The sequence below is a fragment of the Eumetopias jubatus genome, unplaced genomic scaffold (genome assembly GCF_037043125.1).
Source record: "Eumetopias jubatus isolate StellerSeaLion01/CBP00866 unplaced genomic scaffold, mEumJub1_p1.0 scaffold_13, whole genome shotgun sequence".
Lineage (NCBI taxonomy): Eukaryota > Metazoa > Chordata > Mammalia > Carnivora > Otariidae > Eumetopias > Eumetopias jubatus.
In genome coordinates this window covers 55,890,838-55,909,097 of record NW_028274819.1, presented here as the reverse complement: position 1 = coordinate 55,909,097, position 18,260 = coordinate 55,890,838, and the positions used below count along the sequence as shown (strand labels likewise).

The 18,260-nt window shown below is 38.5% G+C and overlaps 1 protein-coding gene and 1 pseudogene across 8 annotated transcripts in view; one reads left to right on the top strand and one right to left on the bottom strand.

The window, feature by feature from the left end:
- Positions 1–18,260, top strand: part of PGM2L1 (phosphoglucomutase 2 like 1) — a 102,072-nt gene that overhangs the window by 18,274 nt on the left and 65,538 nt on the right. The window contains exons 2-4 of one of the 8 annotated variants that reach the window (XM_088017610.1): positions 6,739–6,815; positions 13,294–13,336; positions 13,448–13,626. The exons of 2 other annotated variants lie outside the window; for them this stretch is intronic. The gene's annotated coding sequence lies outside the window, so the exon portion shown is untranslated. Of the gene's footprint in view, positions 1–6,738; positions 6,816–7,914; positions 13,337–13,444; positions 13,627–18,260 lie in introns of those variants that run through there. 5 more of the 8 variants (XM_028116000.2, XM_088017612.1, XM_028115997.2 and 2 more) reach the window with 5 other exon arrangements.
- Positions 747–965, bottom strand: LOC148162662 (H/ACA ribonucleoprotein complex subunit 3 pseudogene; annotated as a pseudogene).

The following is an 18,260-nucleotide window of genomic DNA, read 5'->3' as shown; positions in this document are numbered from 1 at the left end:
ACTACTAAAAGCCTATTGTTGACCAGAAGACTTACTGATAACCTAAACAGTCAATTAACACATTGTTAGTACATTATATGTATTATATACTGTATTCTTACAATGAAGTAAGCTACAAAAAAGAAAAAATGTTATTAAGAAAATTGTAAGGAAGAAAAAATACATTTATAGTACTGTACTGTATTTACTGAAGAAAATCTGCATATAAGTTGGACCCGTGCTTGTTCATACCCGTGTTGTTCGAGGCAACTGTAGTCTAACACATACAGGTTGGAGATGGAGAAATCAGTCTAAGAGAGGGACTATTTCTAACTAACACCATATACTGAAAGGCAGTTAATGGTCAAACCAAGATCAGACTTCATGTCATCTGACACTTGTTTTTCCCATTAATACCACTCTTTGTTTATCTGAACATTTACAACCTGAAATATGAGCTATCCTTTAATCTCACCCTTTTTCCATTCTTTTGTCTCTCTGGGTCACCTATTCAAATGCTTTCTCTAGGTCAGTTTTATTTATTTTTTTATTTTTTATTTTTTTAGCTTTTCAAATCATTTTAATAACCTAGCAGTGATTCAAAATATGGAAAGAAGATTCAAAAGAAGGATGCTACCATCATGGATTTACACAAGCATGATCAAGGGCAACGATGAAACCGGATTCCAAAGAGCAAGGGTGCTGAGAAGGCTTCAATGCTCACAGTTTGAAGAGCTTGGTTTCAGAAAGTCTCTGAGGGGTTAGGGGACCCTCAGAGGACAGGGCGCGGTTGCTGGGTCATGAGCACCTTGAAGTGTTTCTTGACGGTGATTCGGTGTCTAGAGTATTTGTCATCTGGGGAGAACCGAGCAGGATGCACCGAGCAGGTCTGTTGTCCCATAGGGTCAAGCTTCTTCAGCGTATAGACTCGGTCTCCCTGCTCGTTGAGGTAATACCGGAGAAACATGACCACACTGAAGCCAGAAATTCTAATTTCTAGGTCAGTTTTATTATATCACTGTTCAGTCACCTCTAGGTCCCAGTCAACTGCCGGCGTCCTATCCTTAGCTGTCAGGAATAAAATTCTAATACCAGAAGGAACGCTTCACCTCTCCCAACTATGCAGCATTCCCTACACTACTCCTCAAGGTGAACACACCATTTAAACAAACTAGACCTGTGGCCAATTTTCAGGCATCATCTTGGCTAACTTCTACTTATCTCTCAGCTATCCATTTAGGTTACTTTATTTCAGGAAGTGAAATATATTTTATTTGGTCTTTCTCCTCAGTCTGGGTCAGAAGTAGCTCCTACAAGCACCCACTGCATCCCAAACTTTCCCCAACAAAATATTCATCCCCCTAGACAGTAACTGCCTCCTTATTTTGTCTCAAATTCCCCATTCCACTGTAATTTCAGCGAGAGCAAAAACCATTCTGGTTTCTCTGTACTATTATTTTCCCCAGGGCCCAGCAAAAAGCCTAGCACATGGCAAACGCTGCATAAATGTTTACTGAATGAATGACTAGAACTCTGACTCCATGATTCCTAATTTTTTGCATAGTAGTGACCGGCTAGACAAAAAGTTGTGCATACTTTATAGTTGAACATATTATGTATATGTTAAAGACTTATGTTAAAAGAAGTCCTTATACCAGCTATCATTATAATGAAAAATTTCTCTGCTCCTAACATGGAGATGCAAAAAAAAACAATAAATAAATAAATCAGCAGTCCATCCACAAAAGTTTCCAAGATTCTTAAATGTTTAGAAGGGTCCTGCTATTGCCACAGGCAAGCATTATCACCAGAGTCAAATACTGCCTTTTTGACATTACCGTCACCTCAAAGGCAGGCTGGACTCTCTGCCTCCGGTGTCTTCCTTAGTCTACTTGGTGTCCAGATATTGAGTTCTCACTGTGAGTCAATACGTGTTCAAGTTAATACATGCATTATCTCATTAAATTCTTACAACAACCCTAGGAGGAAGGTTCTATTTTCATTACCTTTTCACAATGGGAATTCCAAGACACAGGGAGGTTCTGTGACTTGCACAAAGCTATTGTGAGGTGGACCTAGGATTCAAACCCAGCTTTTGCTCTTAATCACTATACTATAAGATTTTCTTTCTACTACCTCTTTGACGATAACCTTCTTACTTAGACTGGCCCCCTCCTGCTCTCCAAACACATCTTGGATTTCCCAACTCCATGCATCTAGAATGTCATTCTATTAAAAATTCAAAGGAGCCTTATAGATTATCTTATCAAATACTCCTATGTTATCAATAACAAAGTAGTAATATGTGTCATGGAAAGAATACCAGCACTGGAACAAGAAAAGCCTAAAGTCAAAGCTTGGCTGTTTCAGTTATCTAGGGCTGTGTAACAAATCACTTCATAACACAGCAGTTGGAACAAAAGCAATTTACGACTTCTCATATTTATGTGGGTCAGCTGGTCAGTTCCTCTTCTGGTTTCACCTGAGCTCACTCACAGGACTGCATTCAGCTGGAGAGTCTGTGGGGGCTTAGAAGGCTTGTCATGACCTCACTTACATGTCTGGCTTTGCTTGGGCACCTTCCATGTGGCCTTTCAACCTCCAGATGCATGGTGGTCTTGGTGACAGCTGAAAATAATTTGTGACCATATTTAATCTACCTCACTTCCTAGTTGGTTGACCTTGGGCAATTTACTTTTTCTCTCTGAAATCAGTCTTCTATCTGGGAAACTGTGAAAGTAATCCCAATTGTCTCAGGTTCTCCTAAGTATTAGATGAAATGATATATGCCAAGTATCTAACAAACTCCTTGTCATATGACAACTGTTTATCCAATGTTAGTTTCCCTTGCTCTAAATCATACAGTTACTTGACATATCTAGGGCCTGGAGTGAACCCTTCCTCCCACTCCCCACAATCTCTCTATAGTCTGCTTAAATCCTATAGTTCAGTCAAAAATGCAATTCTACTCTCATTTTCTTTACAAAAATTTCCCAAATCACTAGCCTTCAGTAACTGTCTATATTAGGAAATTCCAAAGTTCTGTGTATAAATGAACGGTTCTCAGCCTTTTCTTCATATCCCCATAGAAACACTTAGTTATGCATAATTTATCATTTCTGGCTAGCTGGATATAATTCAATCCCTTTTCCCCCAGCTTAAGAAAGCATATGGAAACGTGAATATCTTTATTATCCTTATAATCTGCTCAAATTTATTTTATAAAGGCAAATCATTTACAAAATTTGCTTCATTATCAACAAATTACTTGCAGTTACTGGTCTAAATCACTCATTTGACACTAAGCACATGCTCCTTTGTGTTTAAATCTTTTTAAGGATATATCCTGTCTTCCTAACTAGATTTAAAACACTAATAAAATCAAAGACCTTGATATATATACATACACACTTATAAATATATGCGTAATTATATTTATCTTGTAGTTCTATTATAGTGTACTAAACATAATAGAAGGGCAATACATATTTCCTATATACTCCCTGTTGAGGTTTATGTCAACAATGAGCATGAAGGGGTTCCTGGGTGACTCAGTCGTCAAGCGTCTGCCTTCAGCTCAGGTCATGATCCCAGAGTCCTGGGATCATGCCCCGCATCGGGCTCCCTGCTCCACGGGAAGCCTGCTTCTCCCTCTTCCACTCCCCCTGCTTGTGTTCCCTCTCTCGCTGTGTCTCTCTCTGTCAAATAAATAAATAAAATCTTTAAAAAAAAAAAAATGAGCATCAGCAGGGAGTCTGCTTCTCCCTCTGACCCTCTTCCCTCTCGTGCTCTCTGTCTCTCATTCTCTCTCTCTCAAATAAATAAATAAAATCTTTAAAAAAAAAATAAAAAAATAAAAAATAAAAAATAAAAAAAAAATGAGCATGAAGCATCTTGGAACAGTGGGAAAGAAAACTGTATAGAAACACAGGCTCCAAGTTTATGTGCTGGCTCTAGGGTTCTGGACCAAGAAGTTACTAATCCCTTAAGCTTCCGTGCTATAATGGGAGAAAACACTGGATGAAGAGAATGGGGGCTCTTGGGTACGCAAAACTCACTATCTTAGACCAGTGGGTCTCAAAGTGTGTTTGGGGGTCACTTTTTATCAAACTGCCCAGACCTGATCCTTCCCTTACTCACTGGTATACCCTGGAATGGGAAGGCAAGAGAGAAATTTGGGAGATGTTCTCCTGGTGAGAACTGCTACAGCATCAGACTTTGAGTTTATTTCAGCGTAGTTAACTCTAATAGTTTTATGCAGTTGCAGGCAGAAAGAATCTTTCTCCATATCTCCATAATTATTCTGCGTACTGAGAGTATTTTTATTAAATTGAACCAAGTTACTGTTTTCTCAAAGTAGATTTCTCATCTCTAGGGGCCTGGAGAGGGAAACATAAATTCACAGGTATCATTCAGTCTACAATCTACTTAAAAAACCAACCTTACCAAATTCCTAACCATATAATCATTTCCTTCAGTGCTTTTCTTTCTTATCACAGTCAACTCAAAAAAGTCCTTACACTGATATGAGTTTGCATAATGCCTGGAAGATAGCACAATGTTCACTGCTTAACTAATCTCCAGCTGCATTGAGAGCTGTTCTCTCTGTGATAATTCACACTAACAGGTTGTTACGGTTATATTTATACCTACCACAGTAGGAGACACCAGAAGGTGCTGAATAAGTGCTTTTGGATTGACTAGAATGACCTGTAAACATCTTGGTTCTTTTCCAGAGCAGTGAAGAAAACCCGATAATTTACTCCAACTCTGGCTCTTAGCAGCTCAGAGAGGTCTCTTATGAAAAAGAAAGAGGGTAAAACCTTAGGGAGGTTGTTAGCAATTTAGCATTTCTAAGCCAGGTGGGAGCGTCGAATTTGCTCACTAAAAAGAGCAACTTGATCTCCAGGGTGTGGCACCAACAAAGCTACTGCTAATAAAGAGCCCTCACATTTCTTTAGCCCTTTATAGGTTACAAGATGCTTTCATATCTCCCATCTCGCTGGAGCTCCGAGCAACCTTGTCAGGCAGATGTTATTAACCTTCATTTTACAGAAGAAGCTAAGGTATAGGTGGCTTATATGACATGACCAAAGTCACACGACTAGGAAATGGCACAGCCAGAACAAGTACCAAGATACTCCTCGTTGAATTAATCATTAATCATTTTCAAGACGGGAAAGAAACTTAACATAAAATAGTTTAAGCAGGAGGGGCGCCTGGGTGGCTCAGTCATTAAGCGTCTGCCTTCGGCTCAGGTCATGATCTCAGGGTCCTGGGATGGAGTCCCGCGTCGGGCTCCCTGCTCAGCCGGAAGTCTGTTTCTCCCTCTCCCACTCCTCCTGCTTGTGTTCCCTCTCTCGCTGTGTCTCTCTCTGTTAAATAAATAAATAAAATCTTAAAAAAAATAGTTTAAGCAGGAAATAAACTTTTGACTTACATATAGCTAGGAAGGCATAGAAGATATTGTGGTTATCTCCCCAAGATCTGTTCCCTTTTCTCTTGGTATCTCCCCTGTTTCCTTCCTCATTATCCAGGCTCCCCCTCCATCCCAACTGTGGCACCATGTGCTTTTGGGGAAACTGACCTACTCCTGATTGGAAGAGAAAGAAAGGTTTGTGCTCAGGTTTACACTTGTCAGCATAATCCTACTTCCTGGCCGTAGTTATTGGTTCAAGGATGGGCATGTGATACTATATGGCCCAATGAGAAGCAAGGAGAGGTTTGTTGAGAGTTTCAGAAAAAGAACTTACTGAAGTTTCTGAGAAAGTACCCGGAAGCAACGGCCTCCCACCAGATGTTAGGGGCATGGCTACAACTGCCATTTTATAACTATGTAGAAATCCAGACCCTAGAATGAAGCTGACACTGTGTATGGCAAACAGGGTCTAGGATACATTATTCAACTACTAGATCAACTAATTCTGAAGCACAATCTATCTCTGGACTTTGCAGTTTCGTAGGCCATGGGCTACCTTAGTATACTTCGGGGCAAGTAACAGAAAACTCAACTCAAATTGATCTAGACATGAATGGGCTTCCTGTTCCTTGCCCGTTTGCCATGGAGTATACTAAGGTAACTGAAGGAATGGAAGGGGGAGCTTGAGAAACAAGGGCTTTGGAGGCTGGAATTCAGATCTCCATGGCATCAGGACTTTACCTCTTCATCTTGCACTCTCTCTCTCATTCTCTTCTACTGCAGACATGCCTCTTCCACCATGTGGCAAGTAAATGATCATCTGCCACTTCAGTGTATCAACTGGTGTGCTGACAGGAAAGAGGCCTTTCAGATTGAATAATCTGAGGAGAGTCTAATAAAGAGATTATATACAAAAATATGGGAAGGGGGCGCCTGGGTGGCTCAGTCGTTAAGCATCTGCCTTCAGCTCAGGTCATGATCCCAGGGTCCTGGGCTTGAGCCCCACATCGGGCTCTCTGCTCGGCGGGAGGCCTGCTTCTCCCTCTCCCACTCCCCCCTGCTTGTGTTCCCTCTCTTGCTGTCTCTTTTTCTGTCAAATAAATAAATAAAATCTTTTAATTAAAAAAAATATATATGGGTAGAAATACCACAAAGGATAATGTAAGGCCTCAGAGCTAGACACACTTGAGGAGATGTTACCTCTCTGAATGAGGGATGAGGGAGGTAGCAGCTACTGGAATCAGAAACCAAAAGGCCTTTGTGGAGAGAATCACCTGACATCAATTATGTCAAAGGATAAATCAGATTGCCTTCCAACCTCAATCTCTTCCTTCTTTCAGTTACCTGCTTGTGCTTCCCATTGACCAACCAGACTGAAAGCAGAAGAGAAGGAAACCTGTGGAAGCACTCCACACAGGTCAGCCTTCTGAGGCACAGTGGGCTGGAGAAGGGTGGAGGATAGATTTAGAAGGGCATAAGGAAGACGTCCAGTACAATAAAGTTAGCAACCTCTGCAGAATGACAGCATTTTTTAAAATTAAGTAATCTCTATGCCCAACATGGGGCTCCAACTCACACCTCCAAGGTCAAGAGTTGCATGCTCTACCAACTGAGTCAGCCAGGTGTCCCCAGAGCATTTATTTTTAAGTTATCTGAATGTCAATACCAGTAAAAGGAGTCTGGCCCTATTTGAGGCAGTGGCTGACTTCTTGGGCCAATTGTATAAACATACAAATAATTCCTTACTCTCAACAAATACTCTGTAGAAGAGTGTATCAAGGAGAGTTTTATTACAAAACATAAATATCACCATGAATGAGCAGAATATTTAGATCTTACCGGGTTTTCCACTGACATTTTATTTTATTTTACTTTAATTCAATTAATTAACATACAGTGTATTATTAGTTTCAAAGGCAGAGTTCAGTGATTCATCAGTCGTATATAACACCCAGTGCTCATTACATCAGGTGCCCTCCTTAATGCCTATCACTCAGCTCCCCCAGCTCCCCACCTACCTCCCCTCCAGCAACGCTCAGTTTGTTTCCTGTAGCTAAGAGTCTCTTATGGCTTGTTTCCCTCTCTGATTTCATCTTATTTTGTTTTTCCCTCCCTTCCTCTATGGTCTTCTGTTTTGTTTCTTAAATTCCACATATGAGTGAAATCATATAATTGTCTTTCTCTGATTTATTTTCCTTAGCATAATACCCTCTAGTTCCATTCCCCTGACCTTTTTAATTGATGCAAGTTAAATACAAGGCTAGGACTATCATAAAGCATCTCAGATCAGTGTAGCAGTGTTATGAAGGGCAATCACATTATTATTGTCATTGCTATTATTATCATTATAGATTATAGCAGTATCTTTATTGCTGCTAAAACAAAGTATTATTATTGTTATTACTAAATTATAGCTTAATGGTTAGAAAAAGGACTTTTGCTCATAACAGCAAAAGCTGAAAACTTAAATTTTCTTGTTATGTTCTCACAATGGAATATTAACCAAGAATGAAAGTAGTGACAGCAAAATTTTAATAACATAGAAAATCCCAGATGATAATATAGATTATTAAAATCTTTTTATAAAAATAAAATATAGGTGTCTTTGGGGCACCTGGGTGCCTCCGTCAATTAAGCGTCTGACTGTTGATCTCAGCTCAGGTCTTGATCTCAGGGTCATGAGTTCAAGCCTTGGGTTTCGGTTCCATGCTGGGTGTGGAGCCTACTTAAAAAAAAAAGAAAGTGGGTGTCTTAAGGGGGAAGCAAGGGGATGGAATAGGGGTAGAAAACATAAAAAAAATGTAAGTTGTCTGTTCTTAGTTTAGGTGGTAGGTTCATGATGTTCATTTTATTAGTCATGATAGATAATTAAATAAATAAATGGATATGATTAGGGCTCTGCGCTGGACCAATGATGAGAGTGTTTCTATCAAAAACTGATGATTATATTTCATTCAGTACTCTCTACTTAGGAATAACAACAATATAATCATTCGCCAAGAATAATGTTCATAACAGCTTTATCTGTAATAGCAAAAAAAACCCCCAAAAACTGAAAATAACACAAATGTCTAACCCAAATGACATTAACTGAAGTTGGCGAATGATTAAACAAAACTGGTACATCTGTATAGTGGAATACTACTCAGCAATGAAAAGAAACAAACTAGTAATAAACACAATAATCTGGATGGATATCAAGGGCATTTTGCTTAGTGAAAAAATACTAGTTTCGAAAGGCTACTCACTGCATGACTCCATTTAATAACATTCTCAAAAATGACAAAACTATAAGATGTGGATGCCAAGGGGCAGATATATAAAGGAGTAGCATTAGGGAGTTCCTTTGTGGTTATGGAACAGTTTTGCATCTTGAATGTGGTGGTGGTTACACAAATATACACATAAGATAAAACTGCATAGAACTACACACACACACCAAAAAACCAAGTATATTATAAAGATATAGTACTCTAAGCATGTTGGTACAGATACATGAATGGACAAAAAGATCAATGGAATGGAAAAGAGAGACCAGTTATGGATCCAAATTAAGTATTTGATAAGATGACATTTCTAATCAGTGACAAAAAAAAGATGGGTTTATTTAATAAAAATTATCTGACCTAAATAGATCAGAGATATTATAAGTAAAAAAAAAAATGGTTAAAGTGCTACAAGAAAGCATGAGATAACTTTTCTTAAATAATCAAGGAGAGCAGCGCCTGGGTGACTCAGTCAGTTAAGCATCTGCCTTCAGCTCAGGTCATGATCCCCGGGATTGAGTCCTATGTCAGGCTCCCTGCTCAGCGAGGAGTCTGCTTCTCCCTCTCCCTCTGTCCCTCCCCACTGCTTGTGTTCTCTCTCTCTCTCGTGCACTCTCTCAAATAAATAAATTTAAAAAAAATAATCAAGGAGAAATTCAGAAAACATAAAATATTTATATAGATGGCTTCATAAAAATTAAAAATATCACACATGAAATAATACAATAAACAAGGTAAAAAAGATAAATGACAAGCTGGAAAATATGCTTTCAAGACATACAACAGACAAAAAATTGATTTCCTTGAGATATAAAGAGCTCCTACAATAAGAGAAAACCAATATAAAAATGGGAAAAGACATGAACGAGAGTTAATAACAATAACAAACTAAAACACAGCTGCAAAATATATAATATGATATGAAATCTCATTCACAATTTTATTTTTAAAAGATTTTATTTATTTATTTGACACGGAGAGAGAGTGTGTGTGCACAAGCAGGCAGAGGGAGGGGGAGAAGCAGGCTCCCCACTGAGTGGAGAGGCCGATGACCTGAGCCAAAGGCAGATGCTTAACCAACTGAGCTACCCAGGTGCCCCTCATTCACAATTTTAAAGATATAAATTCTCTCTCTGTCAAATGGATAGATAAAATCTTTTTTAAAAAAGATATAAATTTTAAAACTTTAAAAAAGTTTTACAATAAATTTTATTGACCAAGATTTATGGAGAAAAAAAAAAAGAAATAATTAACATCTTAAGAAGGTCAGAGACCCTAAAGCTTATAGGTAATCATCATCTCATTCCTATGTTTATTCATTCAAAAACTCACAATACTTAGCATCTGTACATGCCAGGCATTATTGGTGCTGAATACGCAGCAGTGAACAAAATAGATAAAAACCCCTGCGCTCATAAAGCTCACATGCATTCAGGTAAGGAATAGAGAGGCATGCTAAGAGCCAGTTTTGGGTGAAGACAGGAGTAAGATGAGAGAGACAAAGGTAAAATTTACCTATTTGACATCTCTACATACAAATCTCATTCTCAACTGCCTGGGAATATCCTACCCATCTATCTCTGAGTTCATCTCTAATGAATCCTACTTCCTCTTTGACTTCTTCCCATTCACCCTACATTGTAAAAAAATATTTTTACAAATTCTAAAACAGTATATAATGTGGTGACAGTTTTTCATTTCCTGCAATGTGTACAATTGTGCCTTGGATGTATCGGATGTTTGGTATATGAATAAATGAATTTTTGTCAAAGGCAGCATGTGGACTATGTAAGCAGTAGAGCTGTTATAAGAGAAAGCAGATGGCTTACAGGGAGGGGGCAGGAGAACAGATGACCAGGTTACTGCTGCTCCAAGATGCAAAATATACCTCTAATTAACTGCAGTAAATGTGAATCATCAATACCGTGTCAGCAAATATGAAATCATTTTCAATAGGCCATAATGTAGCTAAAGGAAATAATGAAATACAGTAAAGAGAGTCATGCAATCCATTTTTGTTTGACTATTTGAAAACAAAGTATTAATAGGTAAGGCTATAAACACAATGGAAATATATTTAATTAATAGCTAAATGAAAATACTTTATGGTCAAAGAATTGCTTTTTAGGCTTTTCACCACCTTAACTTTAATTAAGTAAAACTCTTTTGAAGTAGAACTTAGTCTTTTTGAAATGAAATATGTCCCCCAGTGCTATTATTATAAAGCTGAAACACAACATCCTTGCCTTGGCATGGCATAAAAGCCACTTCTTTGTGTATACTTGTAATTCAAGCAGGCAGTAAAGACAGATTGCAGAACATTCAGGAATAACAACCAAGAACAAGTGGGAAAGAAACATAATAAAAAGCCAGGATTATAATGTTCAAATACATGGTGCTGACAGCCTTAATGAATGTACTTTTCAAAGATTACGCATCACCAAAATCCCTTTTCACCAACAGGAGGCCAGGGAAACAGAGGAAGTAACACAAAAGGCAGATTTAGAATAAAGATGTAACATTAATTCAAGTCAGTGATAAATTAGAAAATAGTTCTTGAGAGTTAAATGACTCATAATCAATTTTAAGTGGTAAAATTTTCCAATTCTTATGTAGGGGAACACACACTGCTCTACCCCTACTTGGAATCAGCAACAAATAAAAAATAATAAATAAAAACATATTTTAAAAATAGAAAAAATATTTTTAAAATGTTTTAAATAAAAAATGGAGTGGTTCTGCATTTGTGATGGGTAAAAACCAGAATCAATTCTTTTTTTATTTTAATTTTAATTACAAAAATTTTTTTTAAGTAGGCTCCATGCCTAGCATGGAGCCCAATGCTGGGCTCAAACTCACGACCCTGAGATCAAGACCTGCGCTGAGATCAAGAATTGGACACTTAACCAACTGAGCCACCCAGATGCCCCAAAACTGAAATCAATTCTGAAACTGTACCTGTGGCAGCTGGAATCCAAGAAGGTGGCTGTGCCAGGGTGGAGGTGGACAGAGTGAACTGCCAAAAAGGGCCTCCTGTGTGAGGGTCAGTCTTTACCAATGTGTACCAATTTAGGTCAGTTCCAAATTATCAGTCCAGGTCCAACTTGGGCACTTAGTCTCAGCTTACCAGTGACCAGGGTCACCTTAGGAGTTGATGTTCCACAACATCCCTTGGCTGCTCCATGAGCTGGGGACTTGGTAGCTTTTGTACTCTGGAGAGGTCCTGTCAAAAACAGCTGCTAGAGGCGCCTGGGTGGTTCAGTTGGTTAAGTGGCTGCCTTTGGCTCAGGTCATGATCCCAGTGTCCTGGGATCGAGTCCCGCATCGGGCTCCCTGCTCAGCGGGAAGCCTGCTTCTCCCTTTCCCTCTGCCTGCCTGTCGCTCCCCCTGCTTATGCTCTCTCTATCTCTGTCTCTGTGGCAAATAAAAATAAATAAAAAATCTTAAAAAAAAAAAAGACAGCTGCTAGTCTGTCACCAAATCCCTTCCTCTGAGGTCACCTCAGCAGGATAGGCTCAAGCTGGCTGTGTTCTTCTACTCAAGATACGCTATAATAGGGAGTGTGGCCAGGGGAGATTTTTATTTAGCTATTAGTTAGATATATTTTCATTGTGTTACTTGCCTGCATGATGGATTGGGTGGATCAGTCACTTACTCAGGGGTGGACAAGGGCACAAAATCTGTGCAATGTAAGAGAGCAAGGGACATTGTGGCTACATAAAACTTTACTGCCCCACTGGCCTTTAAGTTCTCCATGTCTTACTCTTATACTCCTCATTGTTATACTATTCAGTATCAGGCCTGTATTCACTACAAAATAACCTAAAATGCTCAGCATATACACACCCACAGAGCCCCAACAACAGGTTGTTCCCTGACCTGAATCCATGTTTCTACACCTGTCTCAACTCTTCCTCCTAGTCTCAGTTCAACAGTCAAAACAATCTCTCCTCCCCATGAGCTCTCCAGTTGTCATGGTAACCAAAAGACAAATGCAAAGAAAAAAATCACATAACAAGGCTAGATACAAAATTTGAGCTATCTCCAGGGGACTTGTTGAGACTACTTCTTCTCATCTTGAATGCATGTAACAAATAAACTACAGTCTGTGTTGTTCGTTTTAACTGTTCACCTTGATTAGTTAAAGAAAGGTGTATGTGTGGGGGGACTAGCTCAACCTGTTTTAAAGAGGTTTGTTGTCAACCTTTTAAGGCAACTTGCTTTAATTGCCTCAGGTTTTTTTAAATGTCATGAAAAAGCTTCAGAAGTGACTCAAAAGTAATGTAATGCACTTCAGACAAAAAATACCCCATTTCTTGACAATAAAGAATGCTTTAAGTAAAAGCAGGTTGTCTGTACAGCTCCATCCTTGCTTATTTTGCCTTGATTGAGATCAAGCATAGAAACAATTTCTCCAAGTGTTCCACCAGCACGTATCATAGGGAAAACAGACTGCTCTTGGGATAGATTTTATACCAAGTATTTGAAAAAGTACTTCATGAGATCAATTATTATTTCCTCTGATGTAAAACTCTATGCACTCAAAAATAAGAATTGAGCAACTACTAATTGTCATATTAACTCATCTCTCTCAATGTTGATATATGATGTTTTGATGCCCTCCCCCAGGAAATTTTGATGCCAGAGTACAGCATTCAAGAACCTTAAGATAGTATGTATGACCTCTCCGTCTCTTGCTCTCTCTTTTGGTATGTAATACACACACATTCTCTCCCTTTTTCTCTCTCCTTCTAATTTTTCCATTTCTCCCTATCTTTAGCAGATATTGTTGGAACTTCTCCATATGCCAATTCTTCCTATTCTCATGCTGGTAGAGTTCCACTTTTGAGTAGATCCCATCTTCCTGCCCAAGGCTCTCTAGCTCCAGCTCACTGCAGGAGGGAATTATGACTGATCGAAGGCACTCATATGGTCTCATTCTCCTTGCCGGGAATTGGTTAGGTAGGTATATAATTTGGAAAATCAGTTGTGAGCAGAAAGCTGCCAAAAACCTCTGTGTTTTTAATTTCAAATTCCATTTGTTCATTATGGGTATATAGGAATGCAATTGAATTTTGTATATTAGCCTTATATCCTGCAACCTTGCTATAATTGCTTATTAGTTCCAGGAGGTTTTTTTTTTTTCTCAATTCTCTTGGGATTTTCTACATAGATATTCATGTCATTTGCAATCAAAGACAGTTTTATTTCTTCCTTACCTATCAGTATACCTTTTATTTCCTCTTCTTATGTTATTGTATTAGCTACGATTTCCAGTATGATGTTGAAAAGGAATGGTGAAAGGAGACATCCTTGCCTTGTTCCTCATTTTAGGGGGAAAAATTCAAGTTTATCACCATTAAGCATGATGTTAGCTGTAGGTTTTTATAGATATTACCAAATTGAGAAATTCCCCTCTATTCCTAAGTTTACTGAGAGTTTTTATTATGAATGGGTGTTGGGTTTTGCACACTGTTTTTCCTGCATCTATTGATATGATCATGTGATCTCTCTTCTTTATCCTGTTGATGTGATGGATTACATTAAATGAATGTTGAATCAGCCTTGCATACCTGAGATAAATCCCACTTGTTATGGTGTCATGGTGTATAATTTTTTTATATACTGTTGGATTTTATTTACTAATGCTTTGTTGAAGATTTTCATATCTATGCTCATGAGAGATATTGGTCTACAGTTTTCTTTTCTTGTAATGTCTTTGTCTGGTTTTGGTAATAGGGTAATGCTGGCCTCACAGAATGAGTTAGGAAGTATTCACTCTGCTTCTATCTTCTGAAATAAATTGTGGAGAATTGGTACAATCTCTTCCTCAAATGTCTGGGAGAACTCACCAGTGAACCCATTTGGGCTTGGTGCTTTCTGTATTGGAAAGTTATTAATTACTGCTTTAATTTCAATTTCCCTAACAGATACAGGGTTTTCAGATTGTCTATACCTTCTTGTGTGACTTTGGCAGATTTTGTCTTTCTAATATATGCACTTAATGCTATAAAATTCCTTCTAAGGACTGTTTACACTGTATCCTACAAATTTTGATAACTTGTATTTTCATTTAGTTCAAAACATTTTTAAATTTACCTTGACAAAACCACAATAAGATACTACCTCACACCAGTCAGAATGGCTCAAATTAACAAGTCAGGAAACAACAGATGTTGGCAAGGACACGGAGAAAGGGGAACCCTCCTACACTGCTGGTGGGAATGCAAGCTGGTGCAGCCACTCTGGAAAACAGTATGGAGGTTCCTCAAAAAGTTGAAAATAGAGCTTCCCTATGATCCAGCAATTGCACCACTGGGTATTTGCCCCACAGATACAAATGTAGCAATCCGAAGGGGTACCAGCACCTCCAATGTTAATAGCGGCAATGTCCACAATAGCCAAACTATGGAAAGAGCCCATTTATCCATCGAAAGATGAATGAATAAAGAAGATGTGGTATATATATACAATGGAATATTATGCAGCCATCAAAAATTGAAATCTTGCCATTTGCAATGATGTGGATAGAACTAGAGAGTATTATGCTAAGCGAAATAATAAGTCAATCAGAGAAGGACAATTATCTCACTGATGTGTGGAATTTAAGAAACAAGGCAGAGGATCATAGGAGAAGAGAGGAAAAAAATGAAACAAGATGAAACCAGAGAGAGAGACAAACCATAAAAGACTCTTAATCTTAGGAAACAAACTGAGGGTTTCTGGAGGGGAGGGGGATGGAGGGATGGGGTAACTGGGTGATGGACATTGGGGAGGGTATGTGTTGTAATGAACACTGGGTATTATATAAGGCTGATGAATCACAGACCTGTACCCCTGAAATCAAATATATTATATGTTAATTAATTGAATAAAAATAATAAATTTACCTTGAGATTTCTTCTTTGACCCATGTGTTATGAGGAAGAATGTTGTTTAATCTCCAAATATTTTGGGATTTTCCAATTGTCTTTCTGTTGTTGATATCTAGTTTAATTCCATTGTGGTCTGAGAGCAGACATTCTTTTAAATGTGTTAAAGTGTGTTTTATGGCCCAGAATATGGTCTATCTTGGTGAATGTTCCATATGGGCTTGAGAAGAATGTATATTTTGCTTTTAGATGAAGAAGGCTATGGATGTTCATTATATCCAGTTGATTGATGGTACCTTTGAGTTCAACTATTTCCTTACTGATTTTCTGCTTCCTGGATATATCCATTTCTTTTTTTTTTTATTAAAGATTTTATTTATTTATTTGACAGAGAGAGACACAGTAAGAGAAGGAACACAAGCAGGGGGAGTGGGAGAAGGAGAAGCAGGCTTCCCACAGAGCGGGGAGCCCGATGCGGGGCTCAATCCCAGGACCCTGGGATCATGACCTGAGCCGAAGGCAGATGCTTAACGCCTGAGCCAACGAGGTGCCCCTGGATATATCCATTTCTGATAGAAGGGTGCTGAAATCTCCAAATGTAATAGTGAATTAATCTATTTCTCCTTGCAGTTCTATCAGTTTTTGCCTTACATATTTTGGTGGTCTGTTGTTAGGTGTATACACAATAAGGCTTGTGATGTCTTGAAGAATTAAACCCTTTATTATCATGTAATGTCCCACTTCATCTCTGATAACTTTCCTTGCTCTTAAGTCTGTTCTGTCTCTCTAAACTATTTTGTTTTTTGTTTTTTTTGTTTTTTGTTTTTTTGCTACTCAATATGTCTTATAACTTTTTCATGATAGTTGGACATGATGTACTGGGTAAAAGAACTGCTATAAATAGGTCTTTAGTAATGTGGTAAGGTGTGAGGGGAGTAGAAGTATTCTGTAGTCTTAATGATTAGCATTAGTTTTTTAAGGAGCCTGTGCCTCCTTAAATTGTGAAATTCACAAGTACCTTTCAGTCTTCTCCCCAACTTAGAAGGGACAGAATGGCTAGAGTGGGCTTAGGTTGGGTATTTCCCTTTCCCTAGGTGAGTTAGGCTCTGATAAAAACCCAGCAGATTAGGCTCTGGTTAAGCAGTTTCTTCTGAGGGCAGGCCTTGTTAAGAACAGATGCTCTGGCATATTCAAAATGGCTACTTTCCCCCTTGCCCTGCCAGAAGCATGAGGGATTTTTCTCCAATATTCACTATGAGAACCTGGTCAAGGTCCTGGAGGTAAAACTGACAATAGTATATACCCCCATATGACTGGGTCTTCTTGGAGTTTTTGATTCTCAGACTTGGCCACATTGAGCCTCCAGTAATTCATCAATTGCAGTTTGGGTTTTTCAACCCTTGTACTGGTCCCTGAGGTTTCTGCTTGTGGGTTTCTGCTACACTAAATTTTGATTTATATGAAATAAGCCTGTGTCTCCAGTTTGAGGGCAGCAGTTTGCATTGTAACCTCACTTCTCTGATGGACCCAAGAAAGCTGTTGATTTTTCAGTTTGTTAAGCTCTTTATTTTTTGTTAGGATGCAATGGCAACTTCCAAATTTCTTACATGCCTGACTGGAAGCCGGAAGTCAGTAGTCATCTTTTGACCATAAGGCTGAAAACCACCATTTAGGATGACAGAGCAGGAAGATAAAAAGGAAACTGGTCATTATTGATGTCTCTGACTTGCTGCACTTGGATTGACTTCCTTGGGACTTCTTATTTGGAAAACATAATACACCTCTCTTTGATTAAGCCATTCTAGTTTGGTTTTCATTACATGTAGCTAAATGCAATCATAACTGATACATACTTGGCCATTTCACTCCTAACTGATATTCCTAACTAAAGGGTGGGCAGAAAAATATGAGAGAGAGAGAGAAAAAGAGAGAGAGAATGTGTGTGTGTATGTGTATTGCTCATTCCAGCTTGTGATTTATATAGAATTTTTTTAAACAATGAAATCCACAAAAATAATACCTTTTAGCCCTCCCTTTGCCATATAATATCGGGTTATGTTCTCCTGTTGCTTTGAGTCCAAAATCTTTAATTTTCTTCTAATCTTAGAAATTTCTAGGATATATCAGGCTGTGGACATCTCATCATCATAAAATCAGTTTCCCTCCCACAGCCCAGAGCTAACTCCAACAGATTCAATTTCCCTTCATCCACAATATGCATATTATAATAGAAGGTGGATCTTGTAGTTCATCACGAAATGTAACATTGTTAGAGATAGAAAACTGACTACATGCTACCATTTCTTCCATTACATAAATAGAAGATCTCTATAGAGAATAGGAAACCATAAAAAGTGCTATACCAAATTTGCTCAAGAATCTAAAAGAATTAAATATATATACACAAAATACAATAACTGAAATTAAAACTGCAAAGATGGAGCTTCCAGGTTGGTGGACACATCCAGATACTAGGAGGGTAGCACACCCTGAGGACATCAGAGCTCCATGCTACACATGCCCCCATATTTTGCCCTATGCATCTGTTCGTTTGCTGTTTTTGAGTTGGAGGAGAAGGCCATGTGAAGACAGAGGCACAGACTGGAGTTATGCTGACAAGCTAAGGCAAGGTTATAGCCATCAGAAGCTGAGAGTGGCAAGGAAAGATTCTCCACTAGAGCCTTCAGAGGGAGCATGGCCCTACTGACACTTCAATTCAGACTT